Source organism: Cetorhinus maximus, chromosome 13, assembly GCF_964194155.1.
Source record: "Cetorhinus maximus chromosome 13, sCetMax3.hap1.1, whole genome shotgun sequence".
Taxonomy (NCBI): Eukaryota; Metazoa; Chordata; class Chondrichthyes; order Lamniformes; family Cetorhinidae; genus Cetorhinus; species Cetorhinus maximus.
Window position 1 is genome coordinate 44217121 of NC_135891.1, and position 19384 is coordinate 44236504.

The following is a 19384-nucleotide window of genomic DNA, read 5'->3' on the forward strand; positions in this document are numbered from 1 at the left end:
GGTGCTATGAACTGAGCCACAGCTGACACCTCTATCTCCCCTGGAGGATGTAATTGTTTAAAATGGTGTTTAATTGCTTGTTGAGAGAGGACCTGAGACTCGTTGCTACATAAGGAAAAGCACTTTTGTTCTGAGGTATGAGCAAACTGTCCAGACCAGGGATATGTGGCAGTCGGTAGTAAAAATTAGAAATATTAGTTGAAGTTTTTATTTTGCACACTGCCATTTTCTATATTTATTTCTTTAAGTTCCTAAGTGCCTGTAACTGTTGTAGTCAAATAGAAATGGAAAATTTATAGCAGAGAAGGAAGCATTTGGCCCATTGTATCTGTGCCAGCTAAAAAAGAGATATTGGCCTAATCCTACTTTCAGCTTTAGGTCTGTAGCCCTGTAAGTTATTTCAAGTGCATATCTATATTTTTAAATGCAGTGAGGGTCTCTGCCTCTGCCACTGTTTTCAGGTAGCGAGTTGCAGACATATCTCCTCAACTTCCCTCTAATCTTTCCACCAGTGACTATATCTGGTTATTGAATCCTTCTCATCCCCACCCCCTTACCTTGTCATGCAGTTAGAGGACATCCTTCCTTTCAGGACCTCCATTGCCACGTGAGAGAGCCAATGCACTGACTCACTTGGTCTCTGAATTATCTTGTTACTTGCTGCTGTGTGCCAGTCAGTGTATTCTATGGCTTCAGTAGAAGTGCATGCATGGAGCCAATACACGCCACTCCATGAAAATTGTGTCTAATCAACACAAGTGTTGAACCTGCAGGTGGCTGTTTTAACACCGCCAGGCAAATTCAAATTATAGCAATTAGCAATTAGGATCAAATTGTATGCTAAAATCAGACTTTTAAATTGGCATGTCTTATTAGTGCAGCATCCTTTCAGCCAAGAGGTGTCAGCTGTGGCTCAGTTCATAGCACCCTCGCCTTTGAATCAGAGGGTTGTGGGTTCATGTCCCACTCCCAGAAACCAAGAACTGTGATTGTACTCAAAAGAGTTGCAATCTGTGACTGTTGATAACTCGAAAGAGTATCCTTTCAGCCAATTTTCACCTTCTCACCAAAATAACCACTTCAAACTTTATCTGCACTTTACTGTAAAATATTCTCAGTACCCAGTATAGTGTTGCATGTTGTTACAGACCCTGATGGGAGGAGTACGCAGTTAATTCTAGCCCCACTTCTTCACAGGTTGCACAATAGTTTAAATGTTTATTCACTCACCAAAATGGCCAGTTGCTTTCCTTTTGATATTGCATTCAAATAATTTTAACCAGGCTTCTTTCAATAACACAAAATAATTGATTTATTCTAATGATTTTCCCCTTTCTTTAACAAGACAGATATCTCACACCCATACACTCTCATGCAAACACAAAAAGGACAAAAACAAACACTGTCTCTGCAGACGCCAGAGTATGATGTTTTTGAAAAGGATAAAGTTCGAAAAAGTCTCGATACTGTTGATCTAACAGAATTCTGGTCACAGTAGATCTGGAAGTCATTTCAGACAGATCTTTGCTGAAGCACTGTCTTTTATAATTCTTGCTAGTTACAGCTTTGCAGACTTTCAAAAATACAGATGAGTTATTTTGATTAGAATTTTCCGACAGAAGGTTAACTCACACTGGACTGCATGTAACACCAAAGGGGGGTGGTGGGAAGAGAGATGTCTTGGCATACAGGATGATAAATGCTAAGCTGCTCAAATCCCAGAGGGAAACTTGAAACAGCTGCTACAACTGTTCTGAAATTTGTATTTTAATTCGAAATGCGTACCTTGAATTCAGTGGTAATAAGTCCACTGAGTCTTAGGGTTTTTTTACGAAACTAAATTAAACATTTATTAATAAAAGAAATAATTTTAAGCATATACATAAGTCTACAAAGTACTACTATGATAACTCCTAGCTCCCCTAATTAATCTGACTCTCAGCTACACCTCCGTTAAGGCAACAGTAAAACCAAAATAGACTTTAACAGATCCAGACAAAGCGTACGAAACCCTGAGCAGGGATTTTCGCAGTAAATTCTTTTAGCTTCAGTTCTTATAGGCAGCAGCTTGGTACATAGAGGCTGGAGGCTTTTCACACTTGTTGGATCTTAGAATTCCTCCTCCTTACACACAGTCTGCTCTTTTATACATTTTTTTTCTCCTTTTGAATGGAAATTTCATTGTTTCAATATAGCTTTGGACTTTACCTTTCTAATAATAAAAACCTTTCATAGTACCAATTTTATCAGTAAGCTTTGGGAAAAATAAACACACCGTTTGCCGCCTTCTGGCTAAGTGTAACATTTCACCCTCTCTTTTAAAATTCAAACTACTCTGGTTTATCTAAAAATGCAGACTTTCCTTTATACCTCACATTCTAAAACTTTGGCCAGGTTTACTTATTTAGCATTTTAAACCTAGCTTCTCTTCTGATACATCAAAGCCTTCAGCGCAGCTGTCTTTAATTCAATTAAGTCCCAAGCGTGCACAGACTATCCAGATCCCACTATTCCTACCTTACAATAAATCCCAATAACATTATGAAATTATTATATTTCATGACAGAGTCTTCCTTTTGCAGCCTGCATTCAAGGCACATACACATTTTGACTCTGAGTTCAAAAAGAATAAAATGTTCAGAGAATATTTTTCCCAGGCCAGGTGTTTTCAACCAATTAGCAAGAGTCTCTCGCCTGGCAACAGCAGTTCTTCTTTAACTCAGATAAACAAAGTAACTCTTCTCTCACCAGGTGTCCTGCTGGACATCTAGCTGTTGACCTGTGGTTTTTTGAAAAAAAAATGGCATATTCATAGCCCATAATTAAACTTAAACTTTTTTAAAAAACAAATCAAGAGGGATAGTGTCCAAAATTCAATATCCTTCCAATTTTCCAAAAAGCAGGTTCCTCACACTGTGCAGAACTAGTACAGGATTCGGAGTATAATGTGCAGAAGGGCCTAATGCATTCAGACCTTCCAGGAACTAATACACTCATTCACCCATTCCCTCAAATATCAATTCAGTTCACTCTTAAACTCTTCTACACTATCTGCCTCATGCTCATCACTCTGTGCAGTTAAATTTAAACTGTGTGCGCATTTTGCCTCTTCTAAGCCTGAGCCCCATTGTACCCTTGTTCCAGAGTTTGAAGCAATCTCAAAATTTTTGTTATTCAAATGATCTGTTCCTTTACAAATCTTTACTAATTCAATAATAAAGGAAAAAAATACTGCAGATGCTGGAAATCTGAAATAAAAAATAGAAGAGTGTTGACTCAGCGGGTCTGGCAACATGTGTAGAGAGAAAGCAGTTGATGTTTTGAGTTGAATATGACTACTCTTCTGAAATCATATCCAATTTGAAGCTTAAACTCTTTTTCTCTGTCCATAGATACTGCCAGACCTGCTGAGTATTTCCAGTGCTTTCTATTGAATAATATCTCTTCTGTTCTCCTGAGTCTTATCTTTCCTGTGTGAATGATCCCAGGCTCCCCGATCTCTTCTCATATCCCAAAGGCCTGTAACTAGATAACAATTCTGTTGCCATTTTCTACACTGCTTTCAGTTCCTGGATATTCTTGCTGTAGAATGGCAACCGAAATTGTACTTGGAAATAAAAATTGGTAAATATTGTCATTAATGTTAATTGCACTGTCACTTCACGACAGTAGAAAAGAGATGTAAAGTGGGACGCTAGTCCATTATCACCCATTGCGCAATAGTGTAAAATGTTAAAATTGTCCCCTTTTGTCACCTAGCATTTGTGCTCTATCTCTCTGGCTGTACATCCCAAAATCTGGTTAGTTTTCTATTTTGCTGCCATGTTGGCCTCGTTTTGAGGTTTCATAGATTTACTGCTCTCAACAGTCCAGCTGTAAAGCAGAACTGTGTTAAATCGGGGAAATAAAACTGCACAGGAGCAATTTATTTTACATCTTGTGATTCAATGTCCCTTTTCAACAGAGTACAGGCAAAACCAAATATCAAGTGACCTGGGTAGATTGGGAGGGTGGGTGGATGAATGACAAATGCATTTTAATATTGTCAAATGCAGAAGTAATGAGACCAAGGTAGGAAATAAACAGTGGAAATCTAAACTGTTTGACAGGCTGCAAGACGAAACATTGTGGAGTGATCTGAAGGTGTAGCCGGGTTCATTATTTTGCTGATAGTCAGACTACTCATGTTGGGGAACTAATCTTATCCAGACGTATTTTCATGAGATGTCTCTGTTTATTGTCTACATGCATGTCAAACATTTTTACATTTTCTTCAACTATTTCTGTTGTGCATTATCAAAAATCAGGCCGTAGTTACACAGTCTGATCTCATGAGTATATCTGAAATTGATACACTGTCAGCACTGTGATGTTGTACTGCCCAACATGCTTGGACGTGTGAGCAGAATTCTGCTCACAGACACTGAGTGTGAATTTGGATATCCACTTTCAGGACAGAATTTAATGTTTCAATGGTTGTGGTTGTTGGAGGTCAGTCATCTCAACTTCAGGACATCACTGCAGGAGCTCCTCAAGGTAGTGCCCTAGGCCCAACCATCTTCAGCTGCTTCATCAATGACCTTCCTTCCATCATAAGGTCAAAAGTGGGGATGTTCGCTGATGATTGCACAATGCTCAGCACCATTTGCGACAACTCAGATACTGAAGCAGTCCATGTCCAAATGCAGCAACACGTGGACAATATCCAGGCTTGGGCTGACAAGTGGCAAGTAACATTCGTGTTACACAAGTGTCAGGCACTGACCATTTCCAATAAGAGAGAATCTAACCATTGCCCCTTGACGTTCAGTGGCATTAGCATTACTGAATCCCCCACTATCAACATCCTGGGGGGTTACCATTGACCAGAAACTGAACTGGGCAGGCCAGAGGCTAGGAATCCTGCGGCGAGTAACTCACCTCCTGACTCCCCAAAGCCTGCCCACCATCTACAAGTCAGGAATGTGATGGAATACTCTTCATTTGCCTGGATGAGTGCAGCTCTCACAACACTCAAAAAGCTTGACACCATCCAGGACAAAGCAGCCCGCTTGATTGGCACCACATCCACAAACATTCACTCCTTCCACCACCGATGAAGAGTAGCAGCAGTGAGTACCATCTACAAGATGCACTGCAATAATTTATCAAGGCTCCTTTAGACAGCACCTTCCAAATCCGCGACCATTACCATCTAGAAGGGCAAGGGAAGCAAATAGGTGGGAACACCAGCACCTCGAAGTTCCCCTCAAGTCACTCATCATCCTAACTTGGAAATATATTGCCGTTCTTTCACTGTCGCTGGGCCAAAATCCTGGAACTCCCTAACCGTGTTGTGGGTGTACCTGCACCACACGAACTGCAGTGGTTCAAGAAGGCAGCTCACCACCACTTTCTCAAGGGCAGCTAGTGATAGACAAATACTGGCCTAGCCAGTGACGCCCACATCCTATGAATGAATAAAAAATTTGCCTGATCTCCTTTTCAAATTTAGCTTTAAGCTGGGTTCTTATTAAATCTGGCCTAACACAGTAATTAATTACCACTTCTGTGTTGCTAGATGATAAAACAGCATCATGTTGCTGCCAGAGAGTCGCAGTATAACTGCAATGCTGGACAAGAATAATAGGGGAATAAACAAAAGCCTTGAATTTTAGTTGTTTACAGAGTTTAACATTTTGCTAATCAATCTAAATCTATAAAATTTGGATGGTTCCTTTATGCACAATTTCTAGCCGCAATTGCTGTAAATGGTGTAATCACTTCAGTACGTCAAGAAAAAATGCTTGACTTTTTCAAACACATCAAGCAATTTTTCTGTGAAAATTCAGAAGTACTATTCTCAGTGATTTCACCTCCTACATCTAATACAATAGTATTAATGATATGGTTCAGCTCATCTAATGAAGGAGGAGAAAACAAAATCCAGACTGTGTGTATGTGTTGTAAAAGTGCTGCTTTTGTTTGTCCATTATTATTGGTCGGAGATATTTTTTGTGCAGTTGACTAAAATAAACATCAGTCATCTAGCAATCAGAGAAAATTGATTTTTTTTTTTTTAATTCCTTAATGGGATGTGGGCTTTACTGACTGGGCCAGCATTTATTGTCCATCCCTAATTGTCCTTGAGAAGGTGGTGGTGAGCTGCCTTCTTGAGCCGCTGCAGTCCATGTGGTGTAGGTGCACCCACTGTGCTGTTAGGAAGGGAGTTCCAGGATTTTGAATTGAATAAGGGTGTACATGTATTTTGGAATGTCATGCAGTTTTTTTTGGAAAAATATACTTTATCATAAAATATCAAAGAACATTACGAAACATTTCAAAATGGCCATCATTAAAAAGAGCAATCATATTCAAGTTTTCCACATAGATCATGAGGTGCTTCAGTACAATCAATGAACATTAGAGACATTTCAATATGGACATTACAGACGACAGTGCAGGGGTATTTAAGTTATCTACATAGATCATGTTGCACCCTGAGGTGCTTCAATGCAGTTGTGATACATGTAGTATTCACTGAATTTTGGGTCATACAGCCCAAGGGGTCTATACAATTCTCAGCCCCTCAGTGCACTGTGGCTGAAAGCCCTTAGACAATAACCTTTCCCCATTGTGCCTTTGCGGTGGCTGCCCCAAGCTTTAGTGCAGTCCTCAGCATGTAGTCCTAACCTTGGAATGTGCCAGCCTGCAACACTCAGTCGGGGACAACTCTGCACTGGAAGACCAAGTTTCGGGCAGACCAAAGAGCGTCTTTACCGAGTTGATGATCCTCCAGCTGCAGTTGATGTTTGTCTTGATGTCTGCCCCTGGGAACAGCCATAGAGCACAGAGCCCTGTGTCACAGAACTGCTCAGGATGACCCTCGACAAAAACCACTGCATTTCTCTCCAAACATTCTTTGCAAAGGTACATTCCACAAGGAGGTGAACAATGGTCTCTTCCCCACCACAGCCACCTCGAGGGCAATGTGCAGAGGGGGTGGGACTCCTGGTTTGTTGGAACGATCTGACGGGGGGGTGGGGGAGGGGAGGTACGTTTCTCACCACCAGCCAAGCTACGTCTTGGTGCTTCTGGGAAAGTTCTGGCGATGAGGCATTCTACCAAATGACTTTGACAGTCTGCTCGGGGAACCATCCGTCAGGATCCACCATCTTTTCCCGCAGGGCCTCCAGGACGATACGTGCCGACCACTGGCTGATGGACTTGTGGTCAAAGGTGTTTCTCTGCATACATTTTTCCACAAGGGACTGGTGGCATGGCACTGTCCAACTACTTGGAGCGTTCCGCCGCAGCGTGGCCAGACCCATCCTTCACAACACTGGAGACAGGTAGAACCTCAGCACGTAGCGACACATGGTGTTTGTGTACTAAGGGTCTACGCACAGCTTGATGCAGCCACACAAAGGTGACACATCAGGATGTGTCAGTCAGTGTTTATAGGTTTTTGACATTTTTCAAAAAGGCTGATCTCAGATTCCACACTAGTTAAGCAGTATCAGCTTTGTGACTAAGCAAGTGATGGGTCTGTCTTCACAGGGAAGTGTTGGTATTGTCTGTATAAAATGAACGTATCAACATATCAGATGACGGCCTTGGCCCAGTGATAATTACTGTTGCTTCTGAGTCAGATGGTTATTGGGGTTGAAGTTATGCCCTTGGTACCAGTCATATGACGACACCCTTCATGTCATAAATTTGAAACTCTACAAACAAGAATAGTTAATATTTGTAATAAATTTGGAAAATCCTTTATGTAATCTACCCAATTTCAAAGCTGGTTACCACCACTATGTCCAGAGCAATCAAGGCAACACCAGTTTGACTAAATTCAGCCCTCTTAGATACAGGACAGAAAAGTACTGATGTAATGCTATTCCTTACATGGTTGGGTCCTCAATGTAGTACTTAAATTATTAAATTTATATGTACTTAGCGCCTGTAGTTTAGGCATGGCATATTGGTTTGTAATTTTAATATAATTTTAATTCAGTTTTACCCTTTTACTATACCATTCAACACTTCCCTGTTATCGTGCTGAATTTTTACTTTTTATTACATGATTGTTAACTTGTTAGCATATTTTAATATGATTGCTTAGCCTTTATACACTGCGTTTCAACCTTCAGGCTGCAAATGTGCTTCTTGAATAAAATACTAATATTTATTAAGTGCCGTGCCAGAAACTCGAGCACTACAGATGCTGAAAATCTGAATTAAAAACAGAACCTAGTGCTATCTACCCTTGGCCACTAAGCAAATTTCACTCAATCATGCTCTCATCTTGGGCAGATTCCTGTTAGTTAACATTTTGTGTTTTAGTAAAGGCTTTTCTGTATTATGGCTTTGGGATATGACAGTAACCCATAGGACCAGCATGCAAGAAACTCTGTATATGTAATTATTGATCAAGTTATAAGTCTTTTTTTCTTGTCTTTACTTGGTGTTTTCAAAAACTGCAATTCTGTTTTTACAATATTAGCCCTGCTATAGAAAATGGAGGCTTCTGAGATTGAATTTGATTTGTAGTTATCGGGATACCTTCATAGTACCTAATAGTCCAATAATGTTCATAGTTGCTCGTGTTTCACACTAATTTGAGTGCATTTTTTGTGAATTTTGTGCTCATCAAGGCAAGTTAGCTAACACTTGGAAATTGAGCACTTTCCTTTTCTGATTCCCAGTATCAACTTCCAGCCCTCTAAAGATCAGGTAGAGCAATTAGATATGGTTGTCGGTATCTCCCCAGTAAGAACCCCTGTTTGTCTCCATTAACTTTTGAATTTCTCTATTGGGATTTGGTTACAGTTTATTATAGCTATGTGCTGTCCTGTGTTCCGCTCTAACCTCAGAAGAGCACTTCTGGCTGCACCCAAATGAGGATTTCTAATTCTCATTCCAGCCATTTTGTGAACTGTCTGATCTTGCCAATTCATGCTGAATAAAGGGCAGCTGTGCTATCGGCCCATGCCCACGACGAACTAAGTGTATACTTCCGAAACTTCATTATGTTAGAGGATTGGTGGTGTTCTCATTTGAGGTTTTGGAACATTGAAATAAGGTGTTATGTGCTAAGCATACAGTAAATGCAGCAGTACTTAAATATATACTTAAAAAGCAGCACTTGGAACAAAATCTGATGGTTTTATTAGGGATTCAAATGTGTTACAGTTCCGAGTTCAATATCTTCGACTTTTATGAATCCAAATACTCATTACAAAACTGCCAATTTTTATACAATTCTGTTATTCCGTCTGACACACGCATCACACAATTCTGCTTACAGTAAATTAAATTTCAGCTCCATAGAAGGAGAATTTAATTGATTCTCATCAGTAAGTTTAATTTTTCTTATTTAACAAATTTGTTTTCCATTGGGATAACTCCTTTATCTTATTGATAATTTCACTCTAATTTCTATTCTGCCAAGTGAAACTTTTGATTATAAGTCTCTACTTCTTTGACATTGGAATCAAATAAAAGGGATGAGGTGCTTTTCCTTCGCAGTACTAACTTCTCCCACCACACTGTTAGCAAATACACTGAAACCAGTATGGAATCAGTATATAATGGGATATTTTTCAAGTCTCTTGTTACCCTTATCCTGTAATGGACTATTGCTGCAGGGTCAGCCCTGGCACAACAGCTCAGTGATATTTTAAATTGACTTGTACTTCTTGCTTAACAGGCAAAGGTTAAATATTAATATGGCTATAATATAAAGACAAATCAATATTATAATTTATTTGCCAGGATAGTTTGTTTAGCCCTTTTTCCTACAATGGTAGGATTGTTTAAACCACTGGACAGAGCAATCCTTCATCCTGCCTGTCTCGGCTGGATTCAAGTTCAGATGCCAGTAATTTAAAAAGTCAGTGCTAACCCAATCCCACATTTTATGAATTGGCCTCCAGGTTGATATTCCCACTGCATACTTGCATATCCTTAGTAAGAGCCCATAATTTTCATGCATGCACTAATTTTTGAAAATTTCTTCATTGGAATTTGGCTGCTGTATATCATACAGGTTGCTGTTGGTTCTGTTTTGTAATGGGCTGTGGAACCATTGTTTATATACAATACACATGATATATGTCTACATTGGAGATGCTTGCTATTTAGTTGAAGTAAATGGTGACCTACATGGGTTTTTTAAATCATGTGGTTTCTATCACTATTCCTAAGCATTTTGATAGATTTCTGTGTTTCATACCTGGCTGATTTTCTCTTTCTCCTCCAACCCCATGTTTGTGTTGCGTTAATTCATAAGTGAGAGCCTGGAAAATGTGGATCGTTTTTCATATGTTGGGAGCCTCCTCTTGATGAAGGCAGACATAGACAGCAAAATTCATCATTGCCTCCAACGTGCCAGCTCACATTTCTCAGTCAGCTGAAGACTATTTGAGGACCAGGATCTCGAACCCGAGACTGTCATGGTTTGCCAGGCAGCAATGATCACCATGCTGTTATGCTTTGAAGACTTAAACAATCTCAAGACTCCAAGCACCGGAGAAGTGCCACCAGAAGTGTCTTCGCAAGATCCTCCAAATCCAGTGGCAAGAAAAGCAACTCAACAGCAGGGTCCTCTCCCAAGCCAACATGCCCAGCATTGAGGCATTAATCACTCAAAACCAGCTCAGCTAGGCGGGACATGTTGTTTGTATGCCTGACGCCAGAAGCAGCTGCTCTACTTGGAACTCGGTCGGAGTAAGAGACTCCTGCCAGGGCAACAGAAATGCATTAGGGATGTCCTCAAAGCATCCCTGAAGAGATCACAAACATCCCAGCCAACTCATGGGAATCTCTAGATAAAAACAAAAAACTACTGCGGATGCTGGAAATCCAAAACAAAAACAGAATTACCTGGAAAAACTCAGAAGGTCTGGCAGCATCGGTGGGATCAGTAGGACTTTAACTAGGATCAAATTTTTGTTGAGGAATTGACATCACTCATAGATGTCACATTTGGCCAACTCTTCAAATGAAGCAAGTTATTTTAATTATATCCCTATGTGGGTGCAGTGTCCTGAAACCAGAAACCTCGGGACCAAGTCTTTGCTGGATTTTAGATCTTGCCAGTTTTCGGGTTTTTCAAATAAGGATTGCAAAGTGCAGTTTTGAAAGAAATAGACAATGCTGCAAGATCAGTCAGGAAATTATTTGGAACTGTTTCAGATCTGTCACTGTTACTTTGTCTGAAGTGTGGCAGGAGTTCTGTTTATGCATGTAAATGGGGCTCCTGCTGTACTTCAATAAACAGTGTTGGCGGTGGAGTGGAAGCAGTGGCAAGGAATTTCCCAGCCATACAGTTGGACCAGCAATGTCAGCGAGGAGGGAAAGTCAGGTGACAGCAGCTTTTTTTTAAAAAAAAGCCTGGTTTTCGGACATCACCAGTTTTTGGATAGCTGGATTTGAGGCACTGTGCCTGTAATGTTTTATATTCAACCTTTTATTAGCATTTAGTCCCTCGTACAGCCACAAACATTTACAACAGCAATTGCCTGGGTTCTGTCAGGTTTCAATGGCTCTTCCCCCTCACTCTCGTGTTTTGAGATTCTTGTCAGCCCCCTCTCCCCCTTTTTTTTGATACATGCCTTGTGCTTCGATACAATTTTAGGAAACTGCACTCACTACAATGCAGAAATGTTTGTTTATAAAACTATACATTGATAGCAGGTCTAAGGCCTTGCATAGTTTGGGGGATTTTGTCCATAAAAGCCAGATTGAATTACAGCTTTGACCAGCATATAGTGAGCAGTTACAGTCTCCCGTGTAATACATTGGGCATCAGACCAAGTCCACTATTCGGCTCAAGCAGAGTTAGAACATAGGGTTAAGGATATAACTGGACTCTGGAGAGGGGAGAAGTATCGGGATGACTGGGTGAAGGAGATATTGAAGTTGAGATGGGGAGGGTGACACTGTGGGTGGGGGGTGGGCAACTTGATTTTTAATTTTGTGCAGGATATATCAACGAACTGGCAATGACTTGAGCCTGTAATTCAGTAAATCCTTGCACTTTACTCTCATTTGCTGTTCCTACTTGTCTCAATCTAAATTCCAGCCTTGTAACTGGTTGACTGTCATTTTTATGTACATTAGAAATTGTGCTGATGGCAATAAGCTTGATCATACATAGAATTTTGATGGAGGACTTTGAAAAAAGCAAACTAGAAACTAGTTGACTGTTCTGAAACATTTGGGTGTTTTGAATTTTTCTCCCACTTTTTTTATGAGATCAAGTTGCTTTCTCTGTAAATTATAAGTATGAATAGAATTAAACAAATCAATGTTTTGAAATAAATACTGGTATTTGACAAGTTTGAGTGACACGCTACATGTTTATTTACATTTCATGCACAGATGTTGATTCTAAAAAAAAGTCTTCAAGGAGTTTCCTGTGTGGCACTTCGATACCATAGGCATGCACATGTGTACTCAAACAGCACACCTTAGATGGGCTTTTGCTAACTAGTTTTGTCTCATTCTGGCTGCACTGTTAATTTTGAGCCTACAAATATTTTTCCCATAATTATGGCATTCTAGTCAACATTGATGACCAGTATGTTTTTAGACTGCAACTGAGCAGAAAGCCTCATTTACCAAATGACAATAGGTTGTTCTGCATTACAAAACAGGTATTTACTTGTAATAAAGACAAAATGCTGGAAAAACTCAAGTCTGGCAGCATCTGAGGAGAGAGCAACAGTTAACCTTTCAAGTGCAACATGATTCTTCTTCGGAACTGGGCATTTACTTGTAAGTGAACCAAATGCTTAAAAAAATGATGCAGAACAGAACCTATTGAGGCCATTACTGCTCTTTTCTACTTTCACATGATAGCAGAAGTGTTTTTTTTTATGATGGGGTAGTAACAGTTTTGCAGGTGCCATTTCCTTTCATATTTACATACTTGAGGCAGCAAGTTATTTTTGTCCCACTTGCTCTAGTGCAAGCAGTAGATTTGTTGCATTTATAGAAGGAAAATAGACCTGAGTTTATAGAAGCTCTTTTTATTACCTAGCTCACTGACCATTCTGAATCAGTACCCACATGCACGTGACCCATGTCACCACCATGTAAAAGGCAGTGGTCTGTGTGCTAAATTTGTGTGTATGTAGCCCCCTTTCAATTTGTGGTTCAAATTAAAAATAACTCGGCAATCAAGCTTTATTTTTCATCAAGATAAAGGTTAGTTTATTACAAAACTACTGTAAGTTACTTAGTAACTTTATCTGCATTTTAGTTAGGTAAAAGTGATAAGGAAGAAAAGATACTTGGAGATTGATTTGGAATCTCATCTTTGAGAACTCATTGCAGGCCCGTTGCTTGAATTCCTTCTGTCTGAAGTGAAGAGACTGAAAGTTGAGGTTTGGTTTAGCAGGTGTTATGGCTTTTGAAGTCAGTTTTCCTTTATAGGTGAACTTGATAGGTAGATCAAATGCTAGGAGAGAGTAAAGGCCCCTTCATTACTGGGAACTACAGCTACTGATGCTTGGAGATTGACTGACTGGCTTCTTCTCAACAGACCAGGGATGATTTTCTGGAAGCCTTGATCTGTAACCGATGGCAGCAAACACCAGCTCTCAAACACCAGTGGCTCCATAACACCATACGACATAGGAGCAGAAATTAGGCCATTCGGCCCATCGAGTCTGCTCCACCATTCAATCATGGCTGATAAGTTTCTCAACCCCATTCTCTCGATCTTAAATATACTCAGTGACCTGGCCTCCACAGCCTTCTATGGAAATGAATTCCATAGATTCACCACTCTCTGGCTAAAAAAGTTTCTCCTCATCATCTCTGTTCTAAAAGGTCTTCCCTTTACTCTGAGGCTGTGCCCTCGGGTCCTAGTCTCTTCTACTAATGGAAACATCTTCCCCACATCCACTCTATCCAGGCCTTTCAGTATTCTGTAAGTTTCAATCAGATCCTCCCTCATCCTTCTAAACTCCATCGAGTATAGACCCAGAGTCTTCAAACGTTCCTCATATGTTAAGCCTTTCATTCCTGGGATCGTTCTCGTGAACCTCCTCTGGACCCTCTCCAGGGCCAGAACATCCTTCCTGAGATATAGGGCCTAAAATTGCTCACAATATTCTAAATGTGGTCTGACCAGGGCCTTATAAAGGCTCAGCAGCACACCCCTGCTTTTATATTCTAGTCCTCTCGAAATAAATGCCAACATTGCATTTGCCTTCCTAACTACCGACTCAACCTGCAAGTTAACCTTAAGAGAATCCTGGACTAGGACTCCCAAGTCCCTTTGCACTCCAGATTTCTGAATTCTCTCCCCATTTAGAAAATAGTCAATGCCTCTGTTCTTCCTACCAAAGTGCATGACCTCACACTTCCCCACGTTGTATTCCATCTGCCACTTTGCCCATTCTCCTAACCTGTCCAAATCCTTCTGCAGCCTCCCCTCAATACTACCTGTCCCTCCACCTATCTTTGTATCATCTGCAAACTTAGCCAGGATGCCCTCAGTTCCTTCATCTAGATCATTAATGTATAAAGTGAAAAGTTGTGGTCCCAACACTGACCCCTGCGGAACTCCTCTAGTCACCAACCACCATCCTGAGAAGGACCCCCTTATCCCCACTCTCTGCCTCCTGGCAGATAGCCAATCTTCTATCCATGCTAGTACCTTGCCTCTAACACCATGGGCTCTTATCTTACTGAGCAGCCTCCTGTGCGGCACCTTGTCAAAGGGCTTCTGGAAGTCCAAGTAGATAACATCCATTGGCTCTCCTTTGTCTAACCTACTCGTTACCTCCTCAAAGAATTCTAACAGATTTGTCAGGCATGACCTCCCCTTGATGAAACCGTGCTGACTTTGCCCTATTTTACCATGCACTTCCAAGTATTCTGAAATCTCATTCTTAATAATGGACTCTAAAATCTTACCAGCGACCGAGGTCAGGCTAATCGGCCTGTAATTTCCTGTCTTTTGCCTCACTCCCTTCTTAAACAGGGGGGTTACATTAGCGATTTTCCAGTCCTGACTTGAGTGGTTCCTGAAAGATCACCACTAACGCCTCCACTATCTCTTTAGCTATCTCCTTCAGAACTCTGGGGTGTAATCCATCTGGTCCAGGTGATTGATCCATCTTCAGACCTTTCAGTTTTCCTAGCACCTTCTCCTTGGTAATGGCCACCATACTCACCTCTGCCCCCCCGACTCTCTTGAACTTTGGGGATGTTACTCGTGTCTTCCACCGTGAAGACTGACGCAAAGTATCTATTCAGTTCCTCCGCCATTTCTTTGTTCCCCACTACTACTTCTCCAGTGTCATTTTCCAGTGGCCCAATGTCCACTTTTGCCTCTCATGACTGGTTCAGCTGAGAGATGTGTGCTGGTACTGTCTACACACCAAAAATAGCCTCCTTTTTATACAGTTCAAAAACACAAAAATGGCTGATATGTTAATTTAAATTAATCTTTGTTTTACTAATTAAATTGCAGTCTTTTGAAGAAGCCCTTCCTGCTGGTATCAAGAGTCATGAGCTTTCAGACATTTTGTTATGATATGGCAGGTGGTATTTGCCAGGCTGACCAAATCCACAAGGGAAACTTGGCCACACAATCAAAGATTTTACAATTTGTGTTTATTACGAGAAGGCTGGCGCATTGAAGTAATGAGTCCACTACCACGTTAAGAGATTTTAAAGATTAAATTAAAACATTTATTAACAAAAGAGAAAACTTAAACAGACACAAGATTACAGTTAGAACAGTTCCCAAAATTTCTACTTAATTAGACTCTCAACTACACACCCCCTTTAAGGCAACCATCTAAAATAGATTCCAACGTAATAATCTTCCAACAATATTACACAAGCACCCACTGGACAATGGACTTCCTAAGGCTCTTAACACAACTCCCCCAAATCTTTCTCAGTCACCTTTCAAAATCTAACACAGCCACACCTCTCACAGCCTTCCATCCTCCTTTAAATATATTTTATCCCTTTTTGATTTGTAAATCCCATTCTTCCCACTTGTCTTTAGAAGTTATTTTTCCCAGAATATAAAAGTCTTTCACAACACTTTTGGGAAAGATCAACATAACTTATTTATCTTGCCAGTTGTAAACATTTACCCTGCCCCTTTTTGAAAATCAAACACTTCTCCACTTATCGAAAAATGAAAATTTCATTCACACTATATCTGTTGACCTCACCCCAGCTTTGCTCATCTCCATTTCAAATACCTGTTTTACACCTTACTTCTTTGATAATTTAAACTTTGCAGTCTAATTGTCTCTCGTTTAATTAAATTAGCCACACGCACATAACCATACACATACCCAAACATAAACCTGCTTTAAAGTATCCCACAATAATATGAGGAAAACTATGATAGTTCTTTGATAATTTTAGATTAGTTTGTTACAAAAATCTATAATATAATGACATGTACATGACACCCACCGTGGGGTTACCCTTGGGGCTGTTCAGTTTTTTTTCTATTCATTCATGGGAATGTGGGCTTTGCTGGCTGGGCCAGCATTTATTGCCCATCCCTAGTTGCCCTTGAGAAGCTGGTGGTGAGCTGCATCCTTGAGTTGCTGCAGTCCATGTGCTGTAGGTACACCCACAGTGCTGTTAGGGAGGGAGTTCCTGGAGCTGAGATGACTGACCTCCCACAACCATCTTCCTTTGTGCTAGGTATGACTCTAATCAGTGGAGATTTTTCCCCGATTCCCATTGACTCCAGTTTTGCTAGGGTACCTTGATGCCACACTTGGTCAAATGTGGCCCTGATGTCAAGAGTGGTCACTCTCACCTCACCTCACTTGCATATGCGGCCTTGTCGGTGTAAACTGGTTGATGGGCATCACTTGAATTGGCAGAAAATTTTTTTCCCACCTGTTATCTCTGTGCGCATTAGTGTGTTATAGCCAAGTCAATATGTGCTCTTGGGTACAGAACTAGAAGGTGGATATTTAATGTAGCCTAGGAGGGTGAACAGACCACTGGATCAGTATGAAACAGTGCATCTATTTCAAAATTTCCCCTGCAACATAAGCAAGATAATCCTACAAAATTAAGATAATCAGTTTCCAACATTAGACTTGGGTTACAACTTCCTGGCTTTGGCAGTGGACAATGAACTCCAGGTTCATACAAACTGGTGTATCTCAAATTTTTTACTTGAAAATGAATGTGTTACCACAAAATATTTATTGGCGAATCTATCGGACAGGGATGAGAGAATTGAAACTCCTGTTCCCTTCCCTTATTGTCTGTAAGCAGTGACTTTTTGAAAAGGAAGATGTGTGTTTCTTGTGACCAGCTTGAGTAACCAGCAACATGCTTTTCATGAGTTTAAATAAAGAGTATTATTTGTTCACAAACTCATCCCTAAAATCTAACACTAAGTCAGTCTTTCAGTGCACACGCACATACAAAAAAGATATACTTAAAGAGATTAGTGCACTTTTACAAGTCAAACAAAGAATTGCTCATAATTCAATTGTTTTTGCTTGTCTTAGGAAGAACATGTTTACAGGCCTGGTGAAAAAGGTATTTCACTCCTGGAGGGTAGTCTAGGTGGATTCAGTAGCCAGAGACCTATATAGAATTGTTCCCTTGAGATGGATCTTCACCAGGCAACAAAATTAGGTCCTTGCAGTCTTCATACCAGGAGGTCAGTATTTGGTACTGGTGGACTTAAAAAGGAGTAGGCTTGGAGACTTTAAGATGTTGAAGTCCCTGGTTTTTAAAAGGTGTAGATGTTGCTGCGCTTCCTGTGAACAGCAGCTGCAGAGACAAAAGCAGACTGAGTGGTTCCTCCCTGAATCTTGGGGCAATAAGATTCATTATCTGAAAACCATTTCAGTCATATGATCAATACTTTTGTTGTCCACCCAGAGTGATTTGAAGTTGGAAGCCATACACAAATGGACAATAGATGGGGGTTATTCACAATTACTTATGATGAACTGGTTTCTCTACAGCTCCCTTTTTGAGTTTTGATTTTTGGAGACACGGAGCCTGGAAGTCTGTTAATTTTGAATTTTGGATCAATCCACAAAAAGGTGTGAATTCCACAGGTGATTTTAATCTTGGTGTATCCATTCAAGGGGGCATTCCACCTAAGATGATTCAATTGGGAACTTTCCTGAGACTTGTAGTTCTGAATCAATGCAGAAATTGTAGTTGCAAAAATCACCTGATCCTTTGCTTTTTAATGTTCGTTTTTAAGAGGTGGCAGTTCCAGAAAATTCTATACTGAATACAGTTCATGTTTAAAGTTATGAATATGAAATGCTTTTACTGGGTATGATAGTTACTGTGCCTGATCAGAGGTAGCTCCAATTTAATTCCTTTCCAATTAGTTGAATTAATAATCAGCATTGCTGTGTTCATAAACTTATGATCCCTCCATTAAACACTTGATTTGTTTTTTAACTAAGTGTCTTAATATGAAAATTTCTTTTTCTTAAGGCTTTGTTTGATTTTTTAAAACTGCCTTAATGAGAATAGCATGTTAAGACTCTAGTGTGTGTTTTTTTTGGGGTTGGTGGGTGCAAGTTCAAGCAAAGTTCTTGAATTCAGTCATACTACCTTGAGAGGCAGCAAGTGGGAAATTTTGCTGCATTCCAAGGGTATACTGTTGAACAGAATTTGGAAATGACACTTTAATTCTAGTGGCTGGCTCGGAGCAGCATTGACTAAAGCCTGCTAGCAGGTACCATGTCATCCTTAACTGGCCAGGGTGGAAGTTTGAGGGTATGTGGCAAATAGGAAAAAATCATGGGCTATAACTTCTGAGCTCCCTAGTGTTGGATTGAGGGGTGCGGGGGTACCCCAAAGATCTGCTGGGGAACCCCCTTCGGAAATTCACAGGTAAGGTTGAAACAGTAATTGCCCAGAAGTGCAAACCTCTCTTGGGCAATTACCTTGTACATGGGAACCATCCGAAAAATGCTATTTAAATAGCAAACTTTTGGATAGTTCTGACAGGGTTACACCAATAGTTACCCAGCAAAAGTTAGAATTAAAACCACTTTTTTAACTGGGTAACTCCTGTGCAGACCCAGGCCAACCCCCAGGGGACTCTTTCCCCCCCCCCCCAAACCTTTCACAGTATTCCCCTCGCCCGCAAGGGACTCCTCCCCACCCTTGGTGGGCCCAACGCCCTCCCAATTCTCCACTACCCTCCCGCCCAAAGGTCCTCCACCCCACCCAACCCTTCCCGGTCCTCTGATTTTCCTCCCCCACACCCCACCCCAAATACTATTCACTTACCTTAGACACTTACTTCTCCCTGGCCTGTCAAGGACCTTTAAACTTTTCCTTTCCCGGGCCACTCAAAACCCCAGTTTGTAAACATTTAATGCCAATGTAAACATGTATAATGGAAATGCATTTA

At 40.6% G+C, this 19384-nt stretch overlaps 1 protein-coding gene across 6 annotated transcripts in view; it reads left to right on the forward strand.

The window, feature by feature from the left end:
• Positions 1 to 19384, forward strand: part of LOC144688587 (tyrosine-protein phosphatase non-receptor type 1-like) — a 114144-nt gene that overhangs the window by 14876 nt on the left and 79884 nt on the right. The window contains exon 1 of one of the 6 annotated variants that reach the window (XM_078555335.1): positions 4038 to 4071. The exons of the other annotated variants lie outside the window; for them this stretch is intronic. The gene's annotated coding sequence lies outside the window, so the exon portion shown is untranslated. Of the gene's footprint in view, positions 1 to 4037; positions 4072 to 19384 lie in introns of those variants that run through there. 6 annotated transcript variants of the gene reach the window in all.